This window comes from Vulpes lagopus, chromosome 16 (assembly GCF_018345385.1).
Source record: "Vulpes lagopus strain Blue_001 chromosome 16, ASM1834538v1, whole genome shotgun sequence".
NCBI classification, from domain to species: domain Eukaryota; kingdom Metazoa; phylum Chordata; class Mammalia; order Carnivora; family Canidae; genus Vulpes; species Vulpes lagopus.
The window spans coordinates 30,681,411-30,698,019 of record NC_054839.1 but is presented as its reverse complement, the minus strand read 5'-3'; the positions used below and the strand labels follow the sequence as shown (position 1 = coordinate 30,698,019).

The 16,609-nt window shown below is 37.2% G+C and overlaps 1 protein-coding gene and 1 pseudogene across 16 annotated transcripts in view; one reads left to right on the top strand and one right to left on the bottom strand.

The window, feature by feature from the left end:
- SCEL (sciellin) overlaps window positions 1-16,609 on the top strand; it is a 296,272-nt gene that overhangs the window by 151,672 nt on the left and 127,991 nt on the right. The gene's annotated exons all lie outside the window — the stretch shown is intronic.
- On the bottom strand, window positions 4,429-6,066 carry LOC121477169 (annotated as a pseudogene).

Here is a 16,609-nt window from a genome sequence, read left to right as displayed (position 1 = left end):
CTCTGTGCCTCAATATTTTCATCAGTAAAAGGGTGGTGGTGGGAGTTGTTAATACTAGTAATTACTTTGTAGGGTAAATACATTAAAATGGTGAAAGACATAGTAAGTACCATATCAATGGTGGCTCTTGTTATTTATAATTTTATTTTCATTTCCTCATACTTCAGTTGACTGTGCACTATCATAGTTGTCATGATACTTTCTACAAGAGCTCTGAATTTCCTATTAACTCAGTTTGACACTCTCAAGAAAGGAATCTCTGGCTCAGTTCATCTGTTTAAACTGGGCCAAATTGGTATTGGTTCCTGGCAATGGATTGGCTGCATTTTAAAGCAGGGCTTTGCTTTGGTCTAATCTTATGTGCAGGAGTTGAAGTGAATTCCTTGTTACAGGCTGCTGTCTCTCACTACATATGGTCAGTCAGTTTCCCAGTTTTCAATGGAAGAACGGGTAAGCAACAAAAACTATTAAATGTGTACTGGCCAAAGATACAAGTGAATATGTTTTTGGAAATATGGATTGGGTTTTTAGTGAATTTTATAAATTGTTTCATAATTTTCATTGATTTCATAACCTCAAAGATAGAATTCATAGACTTTTTACTATTGCTAAAATGGGCCCTTTAAATTTGGTAAATACATGACAGTGTTATGTAAGGAGCACAAAGTTTGGAGTGGTGATCTGGATGAGTTCTGGTTTCTGCCCTTACCCCTGGTTAATCCTGTGCAATGCACAGTATCTCTCTGAATATCACTTTCTTCATCTGCAATCCAGAACAAAAAAATACATTGTACAGAATGTAAAATATCAGTTATTGTTATATCCCTGGATAGTGCCTTACTGAAAAACTCAGCATCAGAACTCAGATATAAAGATTACAGCATGATCACAAATAGATAAAAAGTCTTCTTAATGTCTATATTTGCCAGATTCAAAAGGCTAGCAGCATAGAGAAAAAAATCAATAGTAAAGTAAAGATAACAATGAAGCATAAGTGATATTGAAGAACAGCAGCTCAGTACTAAGCTGGAAATCATAAAATTCCAACAGTTACCTTAGATCAAGGACTTGAGCCTCATAAAAGAGAAAAGAGAACCTTTTGGAAAATTTGAATATATCGTGCTCAGGTATATCAGGGGTCACTCTTACTAACCTTGTACAAAAAATTGCAAAATTAATTTACTTTTTAATGTTCATATTGTTAGTATCTCAAGCAGAGTTACACATAGGATTCTGATGGACAACCAACTTATACCAACTGGTTGAGTGTGATTTGGAGATACACAGGCCCCCTTCCCAAAGTACTCTTCCAATAGATTGCTGATTCTCCTTAAGAAGACACATTTTATTTATGTATTTACATATTTATTAAAAGGATTTATTTATTTATTTGAGAGAGAGAGAGAGAGCATGTGTGCATGAGCCAGGGGAACAGCAGGTGGGGGAGTTGGACACTTTACTGACTGAGCCACCCAGGCAGCCCAAGAAGACATTTTAGCTAGACTAAGGAGCTGTGTTTTGTGAAAGATGTGATTATCTGATAAATAATGCCAACCATATTTATTTCACAAATATTCCCAAGGGAATAGAATGTAGAATGTGTTTGTAGAACAGACTCACTTTGAGCCAGACTGCCTATGTTTGGATTCTAACTCCATGATTTACTAGCTTAATGACTCACACTCTCATCTTTAAAATGGGATAATAAGGGTACCTCACAGTCACATACTTCATAGGGTTGAATGAGCTATATTTAAAGACTGTGTAAGTATCAACTCCTATTATGTTAATGAGATGAGAGGGAAAGTCTGGAAAGTAGAATCATGCCTTAATGAGAGGAGTGTGTAGGTGTGTGTGTAGAGGGCAGCCGAGGAACATTATAAAGAATGTTAGGGCTAAAAACACTTGAGAGTGGAGCAACTGAGTGGCTCAGTCAGTTAAGCCCCTGACTCTTGTTTTCAGCTCAGGCCATGATCTCAGGGTTGTGAGACGGGGCCCCACATCACGCTTCGTGCTGAGTATGGAGTTTGCTTGAGATTCTCTTCCTCTCCTTCTCCCTGCTCCCCCGCCCCCATGCTTGCTCTCTCTCTTTCTCAAATGAATACATTTTTAAAAATAAATAATAAAAATTTTTAAAAAACAGTTGATAGTGCTAGAAAATATTATGAAGAACCCACCCAGAAGGACAGTGGGTGTCAATTATTAACTTCCTTTTTGTTCACAGCTCTGCAGAGAATCATCCATCCAGCCACTGATAAAAACACCTTTACTACTGTGGCTGCCAGAGAAAGATTAGTATAAACCTTCTCTCTCATCTTATAGTCTACTAGCCGTTTTGTTCAATAGTGGGAAGTTTTCTGGTTCACTAGTTATTTTTTTCCCTTCAGTTCCTTTGATTTTTAACAAAGCTTTTTGTGCTAAGCAATAGGCATATAAAGGTTATTCAAGGTAAATCTTATATTTATGTAAGAAAATTTGGTAACTGTGAAAATTTCTTAAGAAATAGTGATGGAAGTAATCATGTTTATTCTGGGAATGTTAATTTCACTGCTCTATTGGATGTTGCATGAAGTGGAATGTTAAATAATTTGGGAACTGATAATCCTCATCTCACCACCTTGGACATTGATAGCCACTATGACCACTTAACTCTTGATGAGACTTTTGCAAAGATGATGGTTCTGTGTATTATTTAGAATTTCATTTTTGTTTGTGACTTTCAGTAAAACTCAATAATAACACTTGAATCAACAAAATTCATTTTTCTTCCATTAATGCCTGCATGTAGCCATTCAATGACTTTAATGTCAGGCAGCTCTGATTCTTAAAATGCTCAGAGATCCAGGATTCTGGTGGTGCTCTTCTATCCCATGGCCTCCATTTCTCAAGTCGAGCCAGCATATCTCTATCCAGATATTGGGAATGAAGAAAGAGAGGAGGGCATGCTCCTGCCATTTAAGTACCCTTCATGGTGCTTCACTCAACATTCTACTCACATTCCATTGGCCAGAGCTTAGTCACAGGGCTATATCTAGCTGTAAAGGAGACAGAGAGCTGTATTCTTTATTCTGCACAGTCATGTGCCCAGGAGGAAGGGAGATGAGCTCTTTTGCAACAGACAGCAGCCTTTGCCATCCTGGGTCCAAGCTAACTATTAATCAAGCTGTAAAATGAGATACAATTCAAAATACACTTAAATGTTTATCTAGGTATTTCAAAGCCATCTCCATTTGTTCAGTTTCTTAAGATATAGTACTTATCACAAAGGAGCTCATTTATTTCAAGTAGTGAATTAGAAGTTCGAAAAAAGATGTAATTTTAGCAATCTGCTTGGCTTTCTAAACCCATATTTGTTAAATTCCCATAGCAGATCCCCCAGAGTATCAGGTGCATTCTTGACTGGAAGTGTAATTCCATTCTGGGCTGGAAGAAATTTCAGAAATCTACATCTATGATTTAAAGGCCTACATGCCACGATTTCCTCCTCAGACACTTAATTTTAAACTTTGATTTTTTGAAAAAACAAGCCCTTGCCTTGAACTTCATTAATAGGTCCTCTAGGACCAAAGTTCTTTGCATTCCTCTGAAGGACAAGTGCCTAATGCTTCCTGTGTGGTCCTGTAGCATCTGCCCCTGATATCAACCACATCTACCTTTACATTCACTGGAGTCCCCCATTACTTTGTTCCTGCTGTTGAGACACCCATTTGCTACCCACTGCTGAATCATTATGCCACTCTGGGCTTCTGGACACTGCCTGGGACTCTCTGGAATGCTCATTCTACTGAGGTGTCTTTATTCTCTAGGTTTCTGCTTCCTGATCCAGCCCATTCTAAAAGCCTATAACTATATGACTGATGATCCAGATGAGAAGTCTAGATTTACATGATGAAAAAACAAGCAAACAAAAACAAAAACAAACTCCTATGTACTTAAACACTTACCATGGTAGAGACATGGTTCAGAATGGAATGGCTGGCAGAGGGAAGACATTGCTTATGGTTAACTGCAGTTACAAATTAAACTTGGAGCTGATAGATACATGGTGTAAAAGGATTCCTCACAAGAGCAAACGAAAGAACCACCCAAAGAACAAAGATGTGCACTGTTAAAATTCACCATGATGTGAATCACAATCAGGCACACTTGAGGTTATTGGTGATCTAGTCTAAAACGAGTAGCGGGACTTCCCACAATACGCTGAAAATGTCTTCTTGATTTGAAAGTGACTTGTAGAAAGAATCCTCAAACTTGCTCTCTGCAAATATGCAAAACAAAATGTACTCCTTTCTTTCAGAAAAGGGACTGTCTGGATAGTGGATAAGAGCTTTGGCTTCGGTTTCTGGAAGATCTCAGGAAACCCCAACTCCCTCTTATCAGCCACATAACCTTGGGAAAATTGCATCTTCTCCATAAACCTTAGGAGTCTCATCCTTGAAATGAGTGTAATGATAGTACACAAATGTTGGCCAAGAGAATCTGTTCCTGGCATTTTGCTTTGGCCTCCTTCATTCTCTTGGCCAAAAGTGTAGCATATCCTGGAGCCTCTTCCTTCTTTTTCTTAGTGAGCTGTTTCTTCAAAGCAATACACCAACATTTGTGTTGGAGGACAGGTGGAGTAACAAGATGCTGAATCTCGGGTGCTTTGGTTCTAGGTTTCTTACCTTCTTCGTTGGGGGGCTTTCTCACAACATATTGGCAGACATCATCTTCTTTAGAGAGACTGAAAAGTTTGTGGATTCTGCTAGCTTTTTTCGGTCCCAGACAATGAGGTACAGCAATATCGGTGAGTTCAGGAATATCCTTTTTAAAATAATGACGAAGTTGAGAAACACTGAGATTGGCATCCACAAAGCAACGCCAAACAGATTTGCACTTTCTCTCTCCAGTCCTCCTTGGTTGATAGCAGGAATGCCCCCTTATTCAGCAGCAGGCAGACACAGCCATGGGTCAAGACACCCTGCTTCATAGAGAAGCCTTGTCATTGCCACCACTGATTCTGACCACATAACCTTTCCATTATTCACCCAGAGCATCAGCAGCAACTTCTGTGGCCATATACTTCTCATAAAAGGTATGAAGTTTGTGTTCATCATCCACTTCAATGAGTTTCTGACAGCCAGTAGCTGGGAAAGAGATGTTTAGTTTCTTCCTGAAGCTATCTACTGGATAATAATTCACTTAAATACTTAGTAGGCTATCTACACATTGTATGCTCTTAATAAATGACATGGTAAAAAGCAAGAAAGATACTAATGTAATCATAACTTCTTTGCTATCTTTCAAATGAGCAGGTGAGGAATCACACATCAGATAAAAAATAAATAGGGTGATGCTCCATAGTACTCTAAATGCCATGAAAACTCATGATTATTTTTCTTTCCCAGTTTCATTGAGATATAATTGACATACAGCACTGTATAAGTTTAAGGTATAGAGCATAATGATTTGACTTTTATACAACATGAAGTGATTACCACAGTAAATATAGTTAATGTCTATCATCTTATATAGATACAAAAAAGAAAAAAGAAAGAAAAATTCCTTGTAATGAGGGCTTTTAGGATCTTCTTTCTTAACGACTTATATATATACATACATATATGATATATATATATATATCATACAACAATATTAACTATAATCGGCATGTGATACATTATATCCCTAATATTTATATCTCTTATAACTAGAAGTTTGTACATTTTGACCACCTTCTTCCAATCCCTATTCTCCCTACACTCTGCTTCTCGGCTTCTGGGAACCACAATCTTGGAAAAATCATGATTCTTAGCATTATCTACTATTATGCTGTACTAAACTCCATTACTGTGGTGTTTATATTCTAGTTTTATGGGTGATGAGAAATTCAGGGAATATAGCAGGTTTAATAGGGAAACCAAAAGGGAGGTGTTTAGAATCTGCATAATTATTACTCCACCTAAACCCCAATTCTAATCTCCCAAATCTCATTTTAAGCCTGTTGTGATTGCTATGATTTCTGGTACAACTGGCTATTGCCATACCTGTTTTCAGCTGGTGGAACCTGAAAAGGTCTTGCTTCATTTGACAAAGCAGAGAGATGCAGTTCTCATATTCAAACAGGTATCAGGTAAAAATCTTCCTTACTTACAGAGTTGTCTGTGGATCAGGAGATCAGCATCTTCCAGGAGCTTGTTAGGAATGCAGAATCTAGGGCCTCACCTCCAATCAGCCAAATCAGAATCTGCTCTGTGACAAGATGCCTAGAGAAGCGTTGAGGTGAAGAGTACTTGACATCATGTATTTCATTTACAATTTAGAAATAGTTATACTGCAGTGATGGATCTTACTCTGTTTCAATCAAGGTGTTAAAAACTGTATACTCTCTAATACTGTCTTTTCTTCCATCCATTAGTCATGAGTGTTGGTCATGGCATGAGAAAGTAACATAGGTGATCAGTATTTAAATTCCTGTACCTCATATTTTGTTCCTTACCTTGGCTTAAATGTTCTAGAGCTAAAATAGTGGTAAAGCCCCCAGACTTTGAGTTCAGAGAGATAGAGATTGTTTCATCTCTGCCAGTTACATCTATGGAAATTAGAGTAAACCAATTTTCTCATCTATAAAATGGGCATAGTAGTAATTTTTTCGTGGCTCTCATAGCTTATAGGGTCAGAGAAGAGGCTCAGTATGATCAGTGCATTTTCTTGGGAGCTCTGATTGGTTAGCCCAGACTAGCCAGTAAATGAGTCAGAATATTTAGAATATTTGGAATTTAAACTCTCCTGTTGATTTTAGTTGTTAGTGGTGATTTCTGTCTCAAGGTGAGGACAAATTTTTCGTCCCCTTACTCAAGGCTTGCTTACATGCATACAAATAAGACTGAACACCCTCCCAGTGATGGGGAAGTCATAATGAGCAAGGCAGTGAAAGCTGATTCTTTTGTGGGGCTTACGTTCTAGTGATAACTGTACAAACTGTAAATGTGTTTACAGTATCTTATTAGGGCATTTACTTTCCCTTTCTGTTTCAGACAAATATTTTTTGGCGGGGGGAGGGGAGTACAGCTTGCTGCATTTCTAGAACCATTATTTGAGTATCACAAACATAAAACCTAAAGATGAAAGTGAAAAAAGTGCTGCCATTATCACCATCATCTTCATTATTACCATTATTTTAATTCTAATAACCTATAGAATTTATGAAGGCTGTTAAGTTTTGGAACTTCAGAAGACATGAAAGACATTTACAATGTTACTTTTTCAGACTCATTTTTACTCTATGAAGAACTAAAGGCACCAAGCAACATTTAACATATAAACCCCCAGATTGTAAGGACCAAGAAGAGACCTAAGAAATAAATTTATACTCATTCACCATTGCAAATAAAGACCAAATGTACACCAACACTCAAAATACATATATTTTGATTTCATTAAGATAATTCAAATAAGTACAATTGGTATTTATCACTTTGCTGGTCTAACAATGGCTGACTCTTAATAACCTATCACACCACACACAAACACACATATATTGCACATATATATTTTAAAATCAGGTATTACCTCACCAAATACTTGGAAGAAATGTGCTAGGACACAATGATTGGTTGGTTTTCTTTTTCCTCTCAGTAAGAACAATCCCTAAGTTTGAAGTAGGATTGTATGAGGCCAATTATAAATTCAAGTTCAAACTTCATTATCATCTCAATATCCAGCTAATCCCTATGTAAAATACGATTAAAAATAATCACAGGGTAGCACTTAGAAGATGAGGTTTCCTTCACCTGAAATTTTGCTCCATTTGAAGGTGGAAATAGATAGCAAGTAAGGTGTTAAAGACTAGGAACTCCCCGAAAGGTTTAATGATACTTGTTATTGGCAACAACAAAAATCCCTGACATACTTTATTTTTGGAGAGATGGCGATGAAATGTGTGCACCAAATTGGAATACTTTTTCTTTTCTTTCTGAAAGCCATGACCTTCCCATTAGTGTCTTTAAAAAGGAAGCTGAAGTCAGAGTTGTTGCTTCCTGTTCATAATAACAGTGGAAAATGTGCTACTATGTGTAATTGGGAAAGTAATTTCCTAAAAAGAATTTAAATAGGCCTTGAATAATAGGCAAGTGTAACCCAAACCCTTCTCAAACCTGATTCACTGCTTCACTATTGTTTTCTGCCTCCATGGGAGATGATGATTCTCTGAGTTTCCAGCTACAGATTTGTTCCTGAGAAGTGGGATTGAAGTATTGTGAAAAAAATCCAAACTGGTTTATTTTGAAACCGGCTACCATGTGACAGCCTTTCCTCCTGGAAAGTAATAGAAGGACGCATTTCACCTTGAAGTGAAAAGAATAGTGTTCATCATTTTTCTTACTTTCTCACTTTGTTTCCCTCTAATGCCCCAAAGTGAAATGTGCCTCTGTATTTTATATGGAGACATGTCCAACTCAAAGGAATATGTTTATTTAAAAAAAGCTCAGGAAGTTTATGCTTATGGTCTCTTTTAGAACCTGGGAGCTGGGGATCCCTGGGTGGCGCAGTGGTTTGGCGCTTGCCTTTGGCCCAGGGCGTGATCCTGGAGACCCGGGATCGAATCCCACATCAGGCTCCCGGTGCATGGAGCCTGCTTCTCCCTCTGCCTATGTCTCTGCCTCTCTCTCTCTCTCTCTCTGTGACTATCATAAATAAATAAAAAATTTAAAAAAAATTTAAAAAAAAAAAAAAAAAAAAAAAAAAGAACCTGGGAGCTGTTGCCCCTTTTAAAACCAACCATTTGTGGTCCATAGGTCTGAATCCCCTCTCCCTCCTGAGCCACCAGCACCATTGAACTCAGTCTCAAGGAACCGAGTACATTTTTAAGTTTGTTTCTATGTCTTCTGCTTGGACCTGGTATTTTCCTAAATTTAATAATTCTACAAATGTGATGATGTGCAGGTTTTAGGCTTAAGTTGAAACCATTTTTAGCCAGTAGGCTAATACAGTCAAATTAGCATATAGGCTTTAATACAAGCACATTTTAACTTTATTAGGATATAACACAGTAATTTTTTAAAACAGGAAGTTAAATTAATATTTGGATTTCAGGGGTAAAGTGCTCCATTTGAACCAGAGACATCATACTAGTTTTATTTGTGGTCATTCTTGAGCATCTGAGGCAATAAATGTCTGTCTTTCCCCTGGTCTTATAAAAAAGAACAATAATCAAAGCTTGCTCCCATACTAAGAGTCATTATTTTGGGAGATAATTCATGTTGATACTCTAAATGAGGAAGGAAATGCTTTGTGGTCATTCTGGGCTGGTGCTCTCGAAGTGTGATTCAGAGCCACTTAAAATTCCTTTTGGCAGGAAGCAGAGTATGTGTGGCCAAGTGATATTTTTTAGGCTTTTCTAGGGTTTGATGATCTCACAGTTCAAGCTGGACAGCTTCCCACAATAGGTCTATTAATCAGGGAATCTAGCTAGGTGTGACAACCAGTCAGAGATGCCCTTGTCCTCTTCTCAGAAAAGAAGGTACTCGACAGACCAACAAGGAAGCACATGTATACACAGTGAACTTGTCCAACCCTGACCTTTTGTGATCTCAAATATATGGCCAGACACCTCAACTTCACAGACCTTGCCTATATTCCATCAGGTGATGGTCAGGTGACACAATAAAAGCATCACTTGGATTTCAGTCAGTTCCCTGATATGTTTTAAAGCTCAAGATAAAACTGTTGAGTTGCAAGTGACATCCAGGGTACTTTGAATTAAAAGGGAAGGTGGTGGGATGCCTGGGTGGCTCAGTGGTTGGGTGCCTGCCTTGGGTTCAGGTTGTGATCCTGGGTCCAGGATCGACTCCCACATTGGGCTCCCCGCGGGGGTCCTGCTTCTCCCTCTGCCTGTGTCTCTGCCTCTCTCTCCGTGTCTCTCATGAATAAATAAATAAAACCTTTTAAAAAATAAAAATAAATAAAAGTAATAAAAAAGGGAAGGTGGAGATGAAGTAAACCTGGATGAGAAGTTTTCCTTGGCATTATTTTAAAGACACTTGGCAGTAATCTTCAAAGGAGGATGTGTGTTTATCTTTTTTGGCATGGCTTTTGTTTAACTCATTTTGGAGCCCCACCTTTTATTGGGGTAATATTTTATCTGATATCCCTGGCAGCTATGCTGAGGTTGCTCATAGTTTCAAATTCTGATCAATATAGGGGAAAACTCTGGTAATGTTTGACATCAATTAGAAAAAAAATATCCAAACAATTGCTCTGCGGTTTGGAATGTTGTTTTTTATGTTGAGACAATCGTGTATCAATCTGAACGCTGCAAAATTTTGGTGACTCATGTATATAAAATTCAATAAAGTGAGACTATACAAATAAAATATCAATGAACATTTTACTTCACTTAAAAAATTGTTTTAGTTCTCTTACTCATTACCAGCAGATTCATTTTTTAATGGAAATAGCATGTAATAAAGGCAACATTTTAGGATCTTCAACCACCACTTGACTGTAGACCCAAAATTTAAGATAAGAGGTTTTTGAGAAGAGTTTTTTTTTTTTTTTTTTTTTTTTTGTAGAGAGAGAGAGATAGCATGCCAGGAAGAGCAAGAGAACATGAGTGGTGGTGGTCGGGGACAGAGGGAAAGGGACAAGCATACACCTCACTGAGCAAGGACCCTGACAAGAAGCTCCATCCCAGGACACTGGGATCATCACCTGAGCTGGAAGCAGACATTTAACTGACAGAGCAACCCAGTTGCCCCCAAAAGAGTTCATTCTTAATGTGAAAATGTAGTGATCGAGTGCGTGGGTTTTGGAAGTATACAACCCCAGGGTTGAAAACATGTTCCATCACTTACTAGCTGGTAGAACTTTCTGCTGTTAAAGACTCCATAAAATTAAGAATTTTTTTCTTTCTTTGATGGCATTCTGCATTTCATGTCTATCAAATTGCCTGACACATAGTAAAAACTCAAATATATTTGGTGATGACATGAGTGATAAGGTCTTTTTTTCTATGTATAATCATTCTTTTTGAGTTACTATTTTTATATAAAAAGACCCCTCTTTTGCTCTTTTCTAAGATCACTTGGGTTCTGCAGCATCTTATATGCTTGAGGAGATGAAACATCACTCAGCCATCTGACATTCCTTGCTTCCTATTTCCCTATTCTGTTGCTCATTGTTGAGTGTGCTAACAAAATTGTTTCTAACCTATTTCCTTATTGATTGGTTAAATGATGTCAGAAATATATCTCACATTAAATGTTTTATAACATTTATGTTTTAAAATATTTAATAAATGAAGGACCACCCAGCATATGAAGCCTATAAAGGCACAAGTCATCAAAACTAAGGAAAACGGATTTCATTTTACTGTTAAAACTTCCAGATGATTACCATCTTCTATATTCTATGGCCTATAATCACCAGTAAAATTTGTCAGCACTCGGGTCTTATAAACACATAAAACTTTAAGAACTGAGTTCTTAAGTTCTCTTCACAATGGCAGGGATAATCCTGTGGAATATATGTATCTCTAATATCTCAGATAGCTGCCTGTCAACTCATTTAATTTCATGAACCTTACATGAGCAATTACTGTGAGACTGGCTCTGAGCCAGGCATTGGGACATTTAAAAGCCAGCATAGAGGGGATCCCTGGGTGGCGCAGCGGTTTGGCGCCTGCCTTTGGCCTGGGGCGCGATCCTGGAGACCCGGGATCGAATCCCACGTCGGGCTCCCGGTGCATGGAGCCTGCTTCTCCCTCTGCCTGTGTCTCTGCCTCTCTCTCTCTCTGTGTGACTATCATAAATAAATAAATAAAATCTTTAAAAAAAAAAAGCCAGCATAGATATTTCATATCCAAAAATTATATGCTATAGTTTGGGATAGTGACATAAATACAAAAAAAATATGGTCTGATACAGGTAATAATAGAATATATATAAAATAATGGCAGATTTCACAACAGGATGATATTCAGAGATTGATAATGGCCTACCCAATATTAATTTTCCCCTCTTTCTTATGAAAGCACTCGAATTTTATATCAGGTGGCAAAATGCCCAGCTAAAGACTCCATTTTCTCTCCTCCCTTTCAGGAGATGTAGCCATGAGACTAAGTTTTGACTAATATAATGCAAGTGGAAGTTTGGGATTAGACTTCTGAGAAGTCTCTTTAGCTTGGGGACAAATAGCTAGGGCTTGCAGCTGGATTGTGGATGTGATGACTAGATCTCCAGGGACAATACTGGAGGATAACGTGACCTTAGCAATGGAAAACATATGTAACGGATGACAAGTTAGGTGCCTGGGTGGCTCAGTCAGTTAAGTGTCTGACTCTTGATTTCAGCTCAGGTTATGATCTCAGGAGGTCATAAGATTGAGCTTCACATTGAGCTCGGTGCTCAGCATGGAGTCTGCTTGGATTCCCTCTCTCTCCCTCTCTCTTAAAAAAATATAAAAGGATGACAAGACAGGAAGAGAAGAGTCTGATTACTGATGACATAGCAGAAAGAACCCTAGACTGCCTCCCCTTCAATGTTGGGGTGGAAATGCATTTCCGTCTTGTTTAAGCTACTGCTATTTTCATCGTGTAACTAGAATATGAGTGAAATTCTAGCTGATATGGAAGGTGTAGTGTTTTGTTGTGTTTTGTTTTGAGACAAAGGTGTTGGGAAAGGTAACATAGAGAAAGAAATGCCCTGGCCAGCTATTTTAAAGAATGGATAGGAGCTGCCCAGGTGATAGCAGATGAGGATTCCAGTAGAATAATATTCATTGTTACTATTTATTTCATTAGATGCTATTTTCCTTAATGTTGTTGTTTGATTTGAAAACAGTTTCAAACTTACATAAAGTTGCAAGAACAAGAATAATACAAAGAACATCTTTATTCCCTTTACTTAAATTTATCTGTGGTTAACATTTTACCTCATTTGCTTTTATTAGCTGCCTCCCTATCTTTATGTATTTTTATTTTATTACCGATATTAAATTGTATACACCATAACCCTTTAACTCAGTACCACTTTTCTAAATATTTCACTGTATATTTCTTAAGCATATTTTCTTTCATAAGCATAGTTCACTCATCAACTTTAGTAAATTTAGCATTAGTGCAGTAGTTTTATCTAAGTGATTATACTTATTCAATTGCCCCAGGGATATTCTTTACAGCATCTTCCCCTCCAATTTAGAATCCAATCCAGGGTCAGATATTGTGTTTAGTTGTCTTGTGTCTTTAGCCTGGAGCATATTACTACAAATTGTCTTGCATCCTTAATCTGGAAATAAGGAACATTTCCACAGCTGTTCCTTATGTTTTATGCCAATAATGTTTTTGAAGACTATAATCTTGTCCTCTTTTTAATAGAATATTCCTTATTGGTTTGACATTTCCTTATGATGAGAGTCAGGTTATACGTTATCAACCATTTTTTCATATCCAAAAATTTAGATATTTCATATCCAAAGATATGTCTTTCTCAAGGTATTCTAACTGGAGGCACACAATGGCCATCTGCTCCTCACTGCTGACCTTACTATTAATTGTCTAGTGAAGGTGTTACCTAGCTTCTCCCCTGTATAATAACTTTTTTTTTTTCACTTGAAACTAATTGGCAGTTTGTGATAGGCACTTTAAGTCCATTCCAAGTTTATGATTTTCAGCAAAATTCCTCTCTGGATTTAGTTAACATCCATTGATGATTCGTGTCTGATCTAGTCTTTACTATAATGCTGCAAATGATTCAACTCCAGATTCCCCTCCACATTAACCAGCCATCACTCAGAACTCTGCCTTAAAAGCATGAGACCTCTTTCCTCTCTCATTTATTTATTTATTTATTTTTATCAATAGCATAGTCATTAGCTTGTATTTTTCAACAGTTTGTAATTCATTACTGTATTTAATATTTTGGTGCTCAAAAATATTATCCCCAGTTTGACCTGGCAGTTGAAGGCTTTTTTCAAGTTGGTTCCTTGTTCTTATTATAAGACCTCATTGCTTTTTTTTTTCCTAAAGCACATCTTCACTTTCTGACGTAACAATATATCTCTGATTTATCTTGTATATGGAGAATCTAGCTTGTGGGTGATTAGTGAATAGCATATTATATCTTTGAACCTTCAACCTAATTGATATTGCAAGCCTTTGTGCAGATAAATTTGATATTAATTTTCAAGTAGTTGGCTCAACATATCTCCATGAAGTACAACGTTATTTCCTTTTCTTTAGTTGGAATGGTATTAAAGGCCAAATTGTGGTATTCAGTATGTTTATGATTACTTTGGTATGGTCTTTGCTTCTTGCCCTTTCAGTATGCAAAGTTAGGAAATATATATATACATATATATGTATATGCTCACACATATAGATGCATACGCAAACACATGTGAACAAACACATGCATGTATATACATATTCTGATATATTTTAGAAATTAAGAGTCCACATCAGTACTTCCAATCCCAATCCATTCCCATGAGGTTCTTTCTTGCCATTCCCTGTTGTGTATTTCTATGTCTCTTCTTCCTTAGTAAGAACTCTAGCTCTCAACAGCGTAAACACATTTACTCATTGCTTTAATCCTTTAAGATATCTCAATTGTTTCAGAATCACTTCCTTTTTTCCATTACAGCAAGCACATCTACTAAAAAAGATTTCAGAACTTGTTTGCAAATTCTCTATACTTGCTTTCCACCCCATAAATAGTATTTTAATAGGAGAACAAATTTTAAAGTCACCAGCATGAGATTTTCATCTATGATTGAACGAAGACTATATATTGAATATGGAAACAGTCTTTACTCTGCAGCTCAGTGGTTCCATGCTTGGCACGTTCCTATTGTTGAATGTAAATCCTAAATGACTGGGATGTGTGTGTGTGTGCGAGCCCTATGCACACTACATATTGGTAAAGCACTAAGAGTAGTTTCTTTTTTTTAATTGTTTGTGTTTGCTTTATCCTCTTCTATTATTCATCACTCCCTACATGAAAATAGCAAGTTGAACCTTAAATTCATACTGCTAAATGAAAGAAGCTTCTTTGAAAAAAACTATATATTATGTGTTTAGGAGGCAAATCTATAGAGACAGTAAAAAAAATTAGTGGTTACCAAGGATTTCGTGGGGAAGGGGAGAGGGAATAGGTGAAGCACAGGGGATTTTACTATGGACTTCAGTAATAAAGTTAATAATAATATATCAGTGTTGGCTCATTACAGAGCCAACAAAATGTGTATACATTGTCTGAGCTTTCAAAGGACACCCATGTATCATTGCCTACTTGTGTTGTTAATGGCACCTATCCCAAGAAAGATCATTAGACCATATTTTTTAAAAGATTTTATTTATTCATGAGAGACACAGAAACAGAGGCAGAGACAAAGGCAGAGACAAAACAGAGGCAGAAGCAGACTCCCTGTGGGGAGCCTGATGCAGGACTCAATCCCAGGACCCCGGGATCATGACCTAAGTTGAAGCCAGATGCTCAATCACTGAGCTACCCAGGTGCATGCCATTAGAACATATTAATACAAGAGGTTAATAATAGAAGAAACTAGAAAGGTGGAATGGTTAAGGGGATATATGAGATCTCTGTACTTTCACCTAATTTTTCTGTAAACCTAAAACCTCTCTACTAGTCTATTACCTTAAAAAATAGCAAATCTCAAGTCTAGAAAAAACTGTACTAGATAAACAGCTTATATGTTACTGTGAATTTTTAGAACACACCCAGCACAGTCATTAATTAATTTATCATCTAAGAAGCTGACCTAAATATTGACAAAGGCTTTTTTAAAAAAAAGATTGAATAAATAATGAATGAATAAGATGAATAAATAAATTTATGAGAGACACAAAGAAAGAGGCAGAGACACAGGCAGAGGGGAAAAGCAGGCTTCCCACAGGGAACCCAATGCAGGACTTAATCCCAGGACCCGGAGATCATGCCCAGACCTGAAGGCAGACACTCAACCACTGAGCCACCCAGGCATCCCCAAAGGCTTTTTGCTATTGTTATTTTTGACCAATTTTTTTTCTGCTTTTTAGGATTTATAATAAATTTGGAAATGTTTAAAGGTAGAAAATAATAGTTTATTTGGCTTTCAATGATCTTTAAGCCATCATTAAAATAAACTTTCATAGATCTACTAAGGCAAATCCTATTGGAATTATCTAATTTCCTTCTGCATTATGCACCTACCACCACCTGACAATTACAATGCTGTGAAGACTTTCTGGACTGTTCTCAGTGGCTAATCATGAATCTGAATTCAAATTTGCAAAGTCCTAAATTGTGCTTTTGTGGTGGGGCCTACTCTTTCTTGAGCTTCCTGGTTCTCTAACTGTGGAGGAGCAGCCATGCTCCTGAGCTTGACTTTTGAGAAGACATGCAGTCATATTATCTTTCTGCAGCTGTGGGAAACTGCTCAAGGAACACAGACAGGTGGGTCATGCTTTATATCAGGGCCTATAGTAGTCAGGGTAAAGGATTCTCTTTCTCTGCATCTTAAGGACCTTTGATTACCTACATTAAATTGAAGTCCATTTGCTCTAAGATCCTCAGCAAAATTTTTATACCTGTCACTTATTACTTGGGAAGTGGCTTCCCTCTTTCTGAGCATA